Below are 8,494 nucleotides of genomic sequence, written 5' to 3'. Positions count from 1 at the left end.
AATTATAGGTGAGGTCAACACGGAAACATCGACTATACTGTGTTCGGCCGAAGAAGAACTGGTGTCAACCGGCGGTGAAGCCCCAACACGTCTGCCTCCGTTCCTCCCTCCACTTACCCAAGTCGATGCAATCTGGCCTGAAAACCTGGAATAGATTGTCAGATCAGTGATTGCAGATCCATCTTGGATAAATGAGCGACACTTCAGAGAACCAGTGGATGAAAATTCCACGAGGATGAGATTCGAACTCACGCGCGCAAAGCACAATGGACAGCAGTCCATCGCCGTAACCACTGGGCCACCACGTCCCACGCACTCAGCCGCAAATACGTCTAAATGCGGTTCGCATCCATGAACTGATGGAAATTATCTGCCTCATTCTATTCAACCTGGTGTCCAAAACTTAAAATGGAGCGATAGCGGGACAGTGTTGAGCATAGCTGCTTACCAAACAGTTGACCGGGGATCTGTTCCCGGCCATCGCAGTAATAGTTGTATTGGATGTTTTTGCGCCACATAGAACATAGAAAAATACAGCACAGAACAGGCCCTTCGGACGACGATGTTGTGCCGAACCTTTGTCCTAGATTCATCATAGATTATCATAGCATTTACAGTGCAGAAGGAGGCCATTCGGCCCATTGAGTCTGCACCGGGTCTTGGAAAGAACACCTCCACCCAACACTAAGGGCAATTTTGGACACGAAGGGCAATTTATCGTGAGTTTCCAACTGAGGAACACTGGCCAACAGTTTTTCACTCAGAATTTATGCGCCATTATCTAATTGAGAAGGAAAAGATGTCAGAAGGTATGGATAAAGTGCGGAGCACAATGGATTAGCAGTTCATCGCCTTAACCACTCGGCCACCCCGTCCCGCAAGCTCGCACGTCTATACGTCTTCGTTCATTTTGCACCCATGAACTGATGGATTATATCTGCCTCGTTCTATTCATCCTGGTGTTCAATATTGAAAATGCAGCGATAGTGGCATAATGGTGAGCATAGCTGCCTTCTCAGCAGTTGAACAGTGATCGATTTACCGCTATCGCAGTAATAGTTGTATCGGATGTTTTTGCGTGACACCGTCAGTTTCAAACCGAGGAAGACTGGCCAACAGTTTTTCACTCAGAATCTATGCGCAATTATCTAATTGAGGGGTATAAGATGCCAAAAGGTATGGATAAGGGAGACGTGGAGTTGATGCTTCCTCTAGTGGGGCATTCTAAAACGCGAGGTCATAATCATAGAATAAGAGATCGCAAATTTAACAAAGATTTGAGGAAAAACTACTTCTCCCAAAGGCTTGTGATACTTGTGGAATTCGCAACCCCACTGTGCGTTGGATGCAGTGAGAGTGAGTAAATTTAAGGAGGAGTTAGAGATATTTTTATTGGTAAGGCGTTTCAACTCCTTACCAATAAGGAGAGCGGGCAGGACGGTGGAGTTGCGGCCACGATGGGATCAGCCAAGATCACATGGAAGGTGTTAGGCTCAGGAGGCTAAATTGCCGACCTCCGCTCCGAGGTCATGTGTTCTCGGGAGGAGTTGCTCTGGCTGATTTCGCAATCGACCTCTTCACCTGTAACATTGTAGATAGCAGATGAGGAACATATCAGCGATGATAGAATGGCAGGGCAGACTCGAAAGGTCTAATGGCTTAATTCTGCTCCTATATTTTATGAACTTATATTTTGCGCGAATTCGTGAGTTTCACACTGAGGGAAAGAAACGGTTTCCAACTCAGAATTTATGGGCAATTATGGTAGAGAGTGATTTAAGTAACTTCCTCGTCGTTTTTTAATGTTGTTTCAATATGGAAAGCGTTCTACTATTCACCACCCGCCAAGCCCTTAAACAAAAGCTAACTATCACAGCATTTTTATTTTATCCTCATGAAGTTGACCACTTTACAGACGAGAATGGGATTGGAATCCACGTGCGCAGAACACAATGGATTATTGTGCATCACCTTAACCACGTGGTATACCTCCTTTACTTCATGGAAATTTAATATGCGATCTTCTCACAGACAAGTAGCCGAAGAACCCCTCCAGTGTACAAACAGGAGAAGGTTCATCCAGGAGAGGTGGCTGAAGAGAATTCTGGGAGAAGTGAACCCGGTAACCTCGACTGTACTGTGGGTAACCGAAGAAAAACTGGTGGCATTGAGCGGTTAAACCACAAACACGCTTGCCTCCATTCGTCCCTCCTCTCACCCATCTCGATGCAATCCGGGATGACAACTTTGAATAGACTGTCACATCACTGATTGCAGATCCATCTTTGAAAAATGAGTCCCACTTTCGAGAAACGGTGGATGAAAAATTGACGAAGATGGGATTCAAACCCACGCGTGTAGAGCACAATGGATTAGCAGTCCATCGCCTTAACCACTCGGCCACCCCGTCCCGCGAGCTCGCGCGTCTATACGTCCTAGTTCATTTTGCACCCATGAACTGATGGATTATATCTGCCTCGTTCTATTCATCCTGGTGTTCAATATTGAAAATGCAGCGACAGTGGTATAGTGGTGAGCATCGCTGCCTTCTCAGCAGTTGAACAGTGATCGATTTACCTCCATCACAGTAATAGTTGTATCGGATGTTTTTGCGCGACACCGTGAGTTTCAAACCGAGGAAGACTGGCCAACAGTTTCTCACTCAGAATCTATGCGTAATTATCTAATTGAGGGGTATAAGATGCCAAAAGGTATGGATAAGGTAGACGTGGAGTTGATGCTTCCTCTAGTGGGGCATTCTAAAACGAGAGGTCATAACCTTAGAACAAGAGATCGCAAATTTAATAAAGCCTTGAGGAAAAACTACTTCTCCCAAAGACTTGTGATTCTGTGGAATTCGCGACCCCAGAGTGGGTTGGATGCAGGGAGAGTGAGTAAATTTAAGGAGGAGTTAGAGAGATTTTTAGTGGGAAGGAGCTTAAGGGTTATTGAGATCGGGTAGGACGGTGGAGTTGAGGCCAGGATGGGTTCAGCCAAGATCACATGGGAGGTGTTAGGCTCAGGAGTCTAAATTACCTACTCCCGCTACGAGGTCATGTCTTCTCGGGAGGAGGTGCTTTGGCTGATATCGCAATCGACCTCTTCATCTGTAACATTATAGATAGCAGATAAGGAACATATCAGCGATGATAGAATGGCAGGGCAGACTCGAAAGTTCTAATGGCTTAATTCAGCTCCTATATTTAATGAACTTACCTTTTGCGCGAATTCGTGAGTTTCGAACTGAGGGAAAGAAACGGGTTCCGACTCAGCATGTATGCGCAATTAGGGCAGAGAGTGAATTAAGTAACTTCCTCATCGTTTTTGAATATGGTTTCAATATGCAAGGTGTTCTACTATTCACCACCCGCCAAGCCCTTCAACAATTGCTACATATCACCGCATTTTTATTTTATCCTCATAAAGTTGACCACGTTACAGACGAGGGTGGGATTGGACTCCACGTGCAATGGATTATTGTGCATCACCTTAACCACGTGGTCCAACTCCTTTACTTCGTGGAAATTTAATATGCGATCTTCTCACAGATAAGTAGCCGAAGGACCCCTCCAGTGTACAAACAGTGGAAGGTTCATCCAGGAGAGGTGGCTGAAGAGAATTATGGGAGAAGTGAATACGGTAACCTGGACTGCGCAGTGGGTAACCGAAGAAGAACTGGTGGCATTGAGCGGTTAAACCCCAAACACTGGCAGATACAATCACACAGTCACAAAAAGTGACATACACTGACAGGTACTATGACACACTCACAGTTAGTGAAATATAGCGATACGCATAATCACACACTCAGAGACAGTATCAGAAGCAGATAGATGCAATCACACACTCAGACAGTAACAGATACTGACAGATACAATCACACACTCATAGACTGTAAGCAACGCTGACAGATACAATCACACACTCACAAATAGTATCAAACATTGATAGATACAATGACAACGCACAGACAGTGACACACGCTGATAGATCCAATCACACACTCACAGTCACAGACACTGACAGATACAACCATACACTTAGAGACAGCGACAGGCACTGAAAGATACAATCACACACTCACAGACACTGAAAGATGCAATCGCACTCTTACGGACAGTCACAGACACGGAAAGATGCAATTGCACACTCACAGACAGCCGCAGACACTTATAGATGGAATGGCACACTTACAGACTGTAAAAGACACTGATAGATGCAATAGATCACCCACAGACTGTAACAGACGCTGATAGAGGCAATTACACACTCACAGACAGTAACAGACACTAGCAGGTCCAATAGTACACTCACTGATTGTAACAGGCACTGATAGATATAATCACAGACAGTAAGAGACACTGACAGATACAGTCGCACACACACAGTCAGTAACAAACACTGGCAGATATAATCACAACTCACAGACAGTAAGATACAGTGATCGATGCACTCACACACTCACAGACAGTAACATAAACCGACAGATTAAATTACACATTCGTCGGCAACACTGCACACTGATAGATGCAATCACACACTCAGACAGTAACATACACTGACAGACACAATCAGACACTCACAAACTGTAATAGACACTTATAGATACAACACAAACTCACAGACAGGAACAGACACTGATAGCTGCAATCGCGCCGCACAGACAGTAGCAGACACTTATTGATACTGTCTCACACTCACAGATAGAACGAGGCTGACAGATTCATCCACATACTCATATCCCGAAACAAAGAATTGCAGGCCGTTCACACGGTAAATGACAGGCTCACAGATAGAATCAGGCACTCACAGACAGTAACAGAGGCTGGCATGCACTATCACACAATCACACACAGTAACAGACACTGACAGATACAATCACACACGCACAGAGAGAAACAGACTGGCAGCAACAGAGACTGACATATATAATCACACACAGACAGCAATAGAGACGGACAGATAGAATAATCGAATAATAATCCACGTTTTTAGTACCACACAGGTTTCCATTAACACAGCCATGAAGTTACAATGAAAAATCACCAGTCGCTGCACTGCGGCGCCTGTTTCCTCCTCTAAGGGGGAGAGCTGACTGGTGTTGATTTAACCTGAGAACCGCTGCACCTCGGGAGAGGGCTGTGTTTGAGAAGGTGGCCCTTCCTGAACCAAATACCCAAGTTAGTCGCATTGGGGTAGTATTAAGTAAATTGGTACCACTCAATGGTCCACTCACACACTGTGACCTCATTGGCTGGGGGCCGGATAAAGTTCTAGAAAGGCAGGGGGAGAGGTATAACAATCAAATCCCGGTCCCCCGAACAGCGAAGACTCCATTCAGCAGAGCCGGTAGGAAGCAGCGTGTGAGGCCCACCCTGGCAACGAAGTCCCCGAGGAAATCAAGGCTCAGAGAATGAGAGGAACAGACACAGTTTCTAATTCGGGAGACACAACAGATATTTTACAGACGACGATGGGAGCTGAAACCACGTGTACAGAGCAGAATGGATTATTGAGTATCGCTTTAACCACGTGGTTCAAACATTTGATCACATCATGATGAACATCGCTCAGGCGCCTTAAGGATCAGGTCATGTGGAACTCAGGACAAATCTCATTTGTTATCCATAGAATCCCTCAAATTCCGAAGAAGGTCATTCGGCCCATTAAGTCTGCACCGATCCTCCGAAACAGCCTCTGTCCAGAACCCCCCACCCCCACCCCAATCCCCCGCCCGCCCTATTCCCCTAACACCACGCATTGCCCATGGCCTATCCACCTAGCCTGCATAGCTTTAAAATGAGGTACGAATCCGCAGCACCCGGAAGATCCTCTTTCCGCAGAGACGGGGAGAATGTGTAAACTCCACACGGATAGCCACGCAAGGCCGGAATCCAACTATTACGAAATGCCAACTGACAGGCAGAATTGCTGTAACTCCACATGATTCGGACAAGTTGAGTGAGTGGGCAAATGAACGGCAGATGCAGTACAATTTGGATGAATGTTAGGTTCGCAACTTTGGTAGCAAAAACAAGAAGCTAGATTATTATGTGGATGGCAATAAATTAGGAAATGTGAATGTGCCACGAGACCTGGGTGTCCCTGTGCACCAGTCGCTGAAGATAAACGTGCAGGTGCAGCAGGCGGTAAAGAAGGCAAGTGGTACGTTGGCTTTCATCGCGAGAGCATTTCAGTGCAGGAGCAAGGATGCCTTGTTACAATTAGATAAGATGTGGAGATGCCTGCGTTGGACTGCAGTGAGCACAGCAAGATATCTTACAAGACCAGGTTAAAGTCCAACAGGTTTGTTTCAAATCACTAGCTTTCAGAGCATTGCTCCTTCCTCAGGTGAATGAAGAAGTAGGTTCCAGGAACATATATATCGACAAAGTCAAAGATGCAAAACGATACTTAGAATGCATGCACTTGCAGGGGTGATCCCAGATTTAAGAGGGGTGTGAATTGCCCAAGCCAGGATAGATGGTAGGATGTTTTTGCAAACCCAGGCCAGATGGTGGGTGGGGTGAATGTAATGTGACAAGGATCAAAGGTCCCGGTTGAGGCCGTAGCAATGAGTGTGGAACTTGGCTACACGTTTCTGCTCGGCCATTCTGCGATGTCGCGCGACCTGAATGCTGCCTTGGAGAACGCTTACTCAAAGATCAGAGCCTGAATGCCCTTGACACCTGAAGTGTTCCCCGACTGTGAAGGTGTGGGGATGACCTTGGCAAGATGTTCGTCTTCATCGATGACGTGTTGGAGGCTGGAAAGAAGATTTCGTAGTTTCTCCGCTCCAGGGAAGTACTGGACGACGAACGGTACTCTGTCGGTTGTGTCCAGTTTTTGTCATCTGAGGAGGTCCGTGCGATCTTTTGCTGTGGTGCGTTGGAACTGTTGATCGATGAGTCGAACGCCATATTCCGTTCGTAGGAAGGCATCTTTCAGCGTCTCAACTCTCATTTTCTGCTTCACTCCATTGTTCTGGAGTGATGTTCCTCGGATGTCGGAAGAACCATCACCACGTGATACAGAAGGATCACATTTGAATTCAGAGCTGAAAACTGTGTGTGAATCACATTCTGTACACGAATCCTATTATTTATTTGTGATAAAGAAGTAGGTTTAGTGAAATTAAAGTCACAATAAATGGATTGAAGGGCGGGTTGTTCATGGACAGATTGCAGAATTTGACGAATATTTATTGTCAGAGATCTCAGAACAATTGATATTTGACGCGATTAAGGAGATTAACATTGAACGAAGCATGTCCTTATCTATGATTTATCATTATCTAATTTTGTGAAATTTGCTCTGACAGATGGCATTCAAAGTCCTGAAGTCATCAGGATTCGAAACTGCGGAGAGAAATCCCGATGGATTATGAATCCATCGCCTTAACCACTAGGCCAGGGTTGCGTCCCCTGACGTATGCAAACCACACACACTGCTGGTGAGACCACATGTCAAAAATGTACTGCCGCATTTTGAATTCCGGTGCTGCATCTTAATGTATTTCGGCATTCTGATGATTATGTAGATCTGTACTCTGCATTTAGAGTGAATCGTATTTAATCGGGGTGGGTTTTAATCAGCCTTTGTAGCCATCTGGGATGGCCACTTACCACGAGGGACAGAGAAACTCGCAAAGCCTAAAACGGACAAGGCAAGACTCAGCCAGGCTCAGAGCCTGAGATGTATATTTGCAAGCAAGAAGTCCAGACGGTATCGAAACTCCGACCAATTAGCGTTTTGATGGGGCCGATTAGCATTTGATGGCCCATTTTCACGTAAACAAAGGACTGGTACTCCAGAGACCGTACAGTCCCAGACATTTCGGCGCCACTCCCTTTTCAGGGGAAGCTAAAGCAATTCCGCTTGGCACACGTTCAGCCATCCAGATCCCCGCTCACCTATTGGTTAGGAATCGAACAGAGTGATCAGGGATCACCCAATTAGTGGGGTCCAAACTGAAGGACCGCCCAAAAGAGCGCGAAAACCCCCAAGTATAAGAAGAAGAGTTCGCCATGTGTTCGACCTCTTTTCGACCTGGCGCCCTGGCAACGACCATCTCCAATCGCAGCAACACCAGAAGCAAGTCCAAGTTCAACGCTCGCTACCAGACGGATGAGCCTAGCTGAGCAGCACTTACTTCTCCAGACTCGATAGATCCAGAATCAGACAGCGGCCACTGTTCCTCTGACCAAAGCCGGGTGCCTGAAGTTAATTACAGGTGTAGTTAACTAGTAGTGTTTATATTGCATGACTAATTGTGTGTAAATAAAGTATCCTTGACTTTGAATTAACTGACTTGGGTTTGGCTCTTTGATCAATAACCGGTTGAACCTTGTGGTGGTATCATTTGATACCTGGCGACTCTGAGCATTAGAACATAGATATCAAAAGAAAGGAGGGCAAACTAACTGATTGCCATAATTGGAACAGAGCCACAGAAAAAGACAGGGGAATAAAAGGCAACAGTCATTGGCGACGC

At 45.9% G+C, this 8,494-nt stretch overlaps 1 non-coding gene across 1 annotated transcript; it reads right to left on the bottom strand.

The window, feature by feature from the left end:
• Positions 1-2,328: 2,328 nt before the first annotated feature.
• Positions 2,329-2,410, bottom strand: trnas-gcu (transfer RNA serine (anticodon GCU)). The gene has a single exon. It is a non-coding gene; the product is annotated as a tRNA-Ser (tRNA).
• Positions 2,411-8,494: the final 6,084 nt, after the last annotated feature.

The sequence above is a fragment of the Scyliorhinus torazame genome, chromosome 24 (genome assembly GCF_047496885.1).
Source record: "Scyliorhinus torazame isolate Kashiwa2021f chromosome 24, sScyTor2.1, whole genome shotgun sequence".
In the NCBI taxonomy this organism is placed as follows: Eukaryota; Metazoa; Chordata; class Chondrichthyes; order Carcharhiniformes; family Scyliorhinidae; genus Scyliorhinus; species Scyliorhinus torazame.
This window is presented reverse-complemented; position numbering and strand designations above follow the sequence as displayed.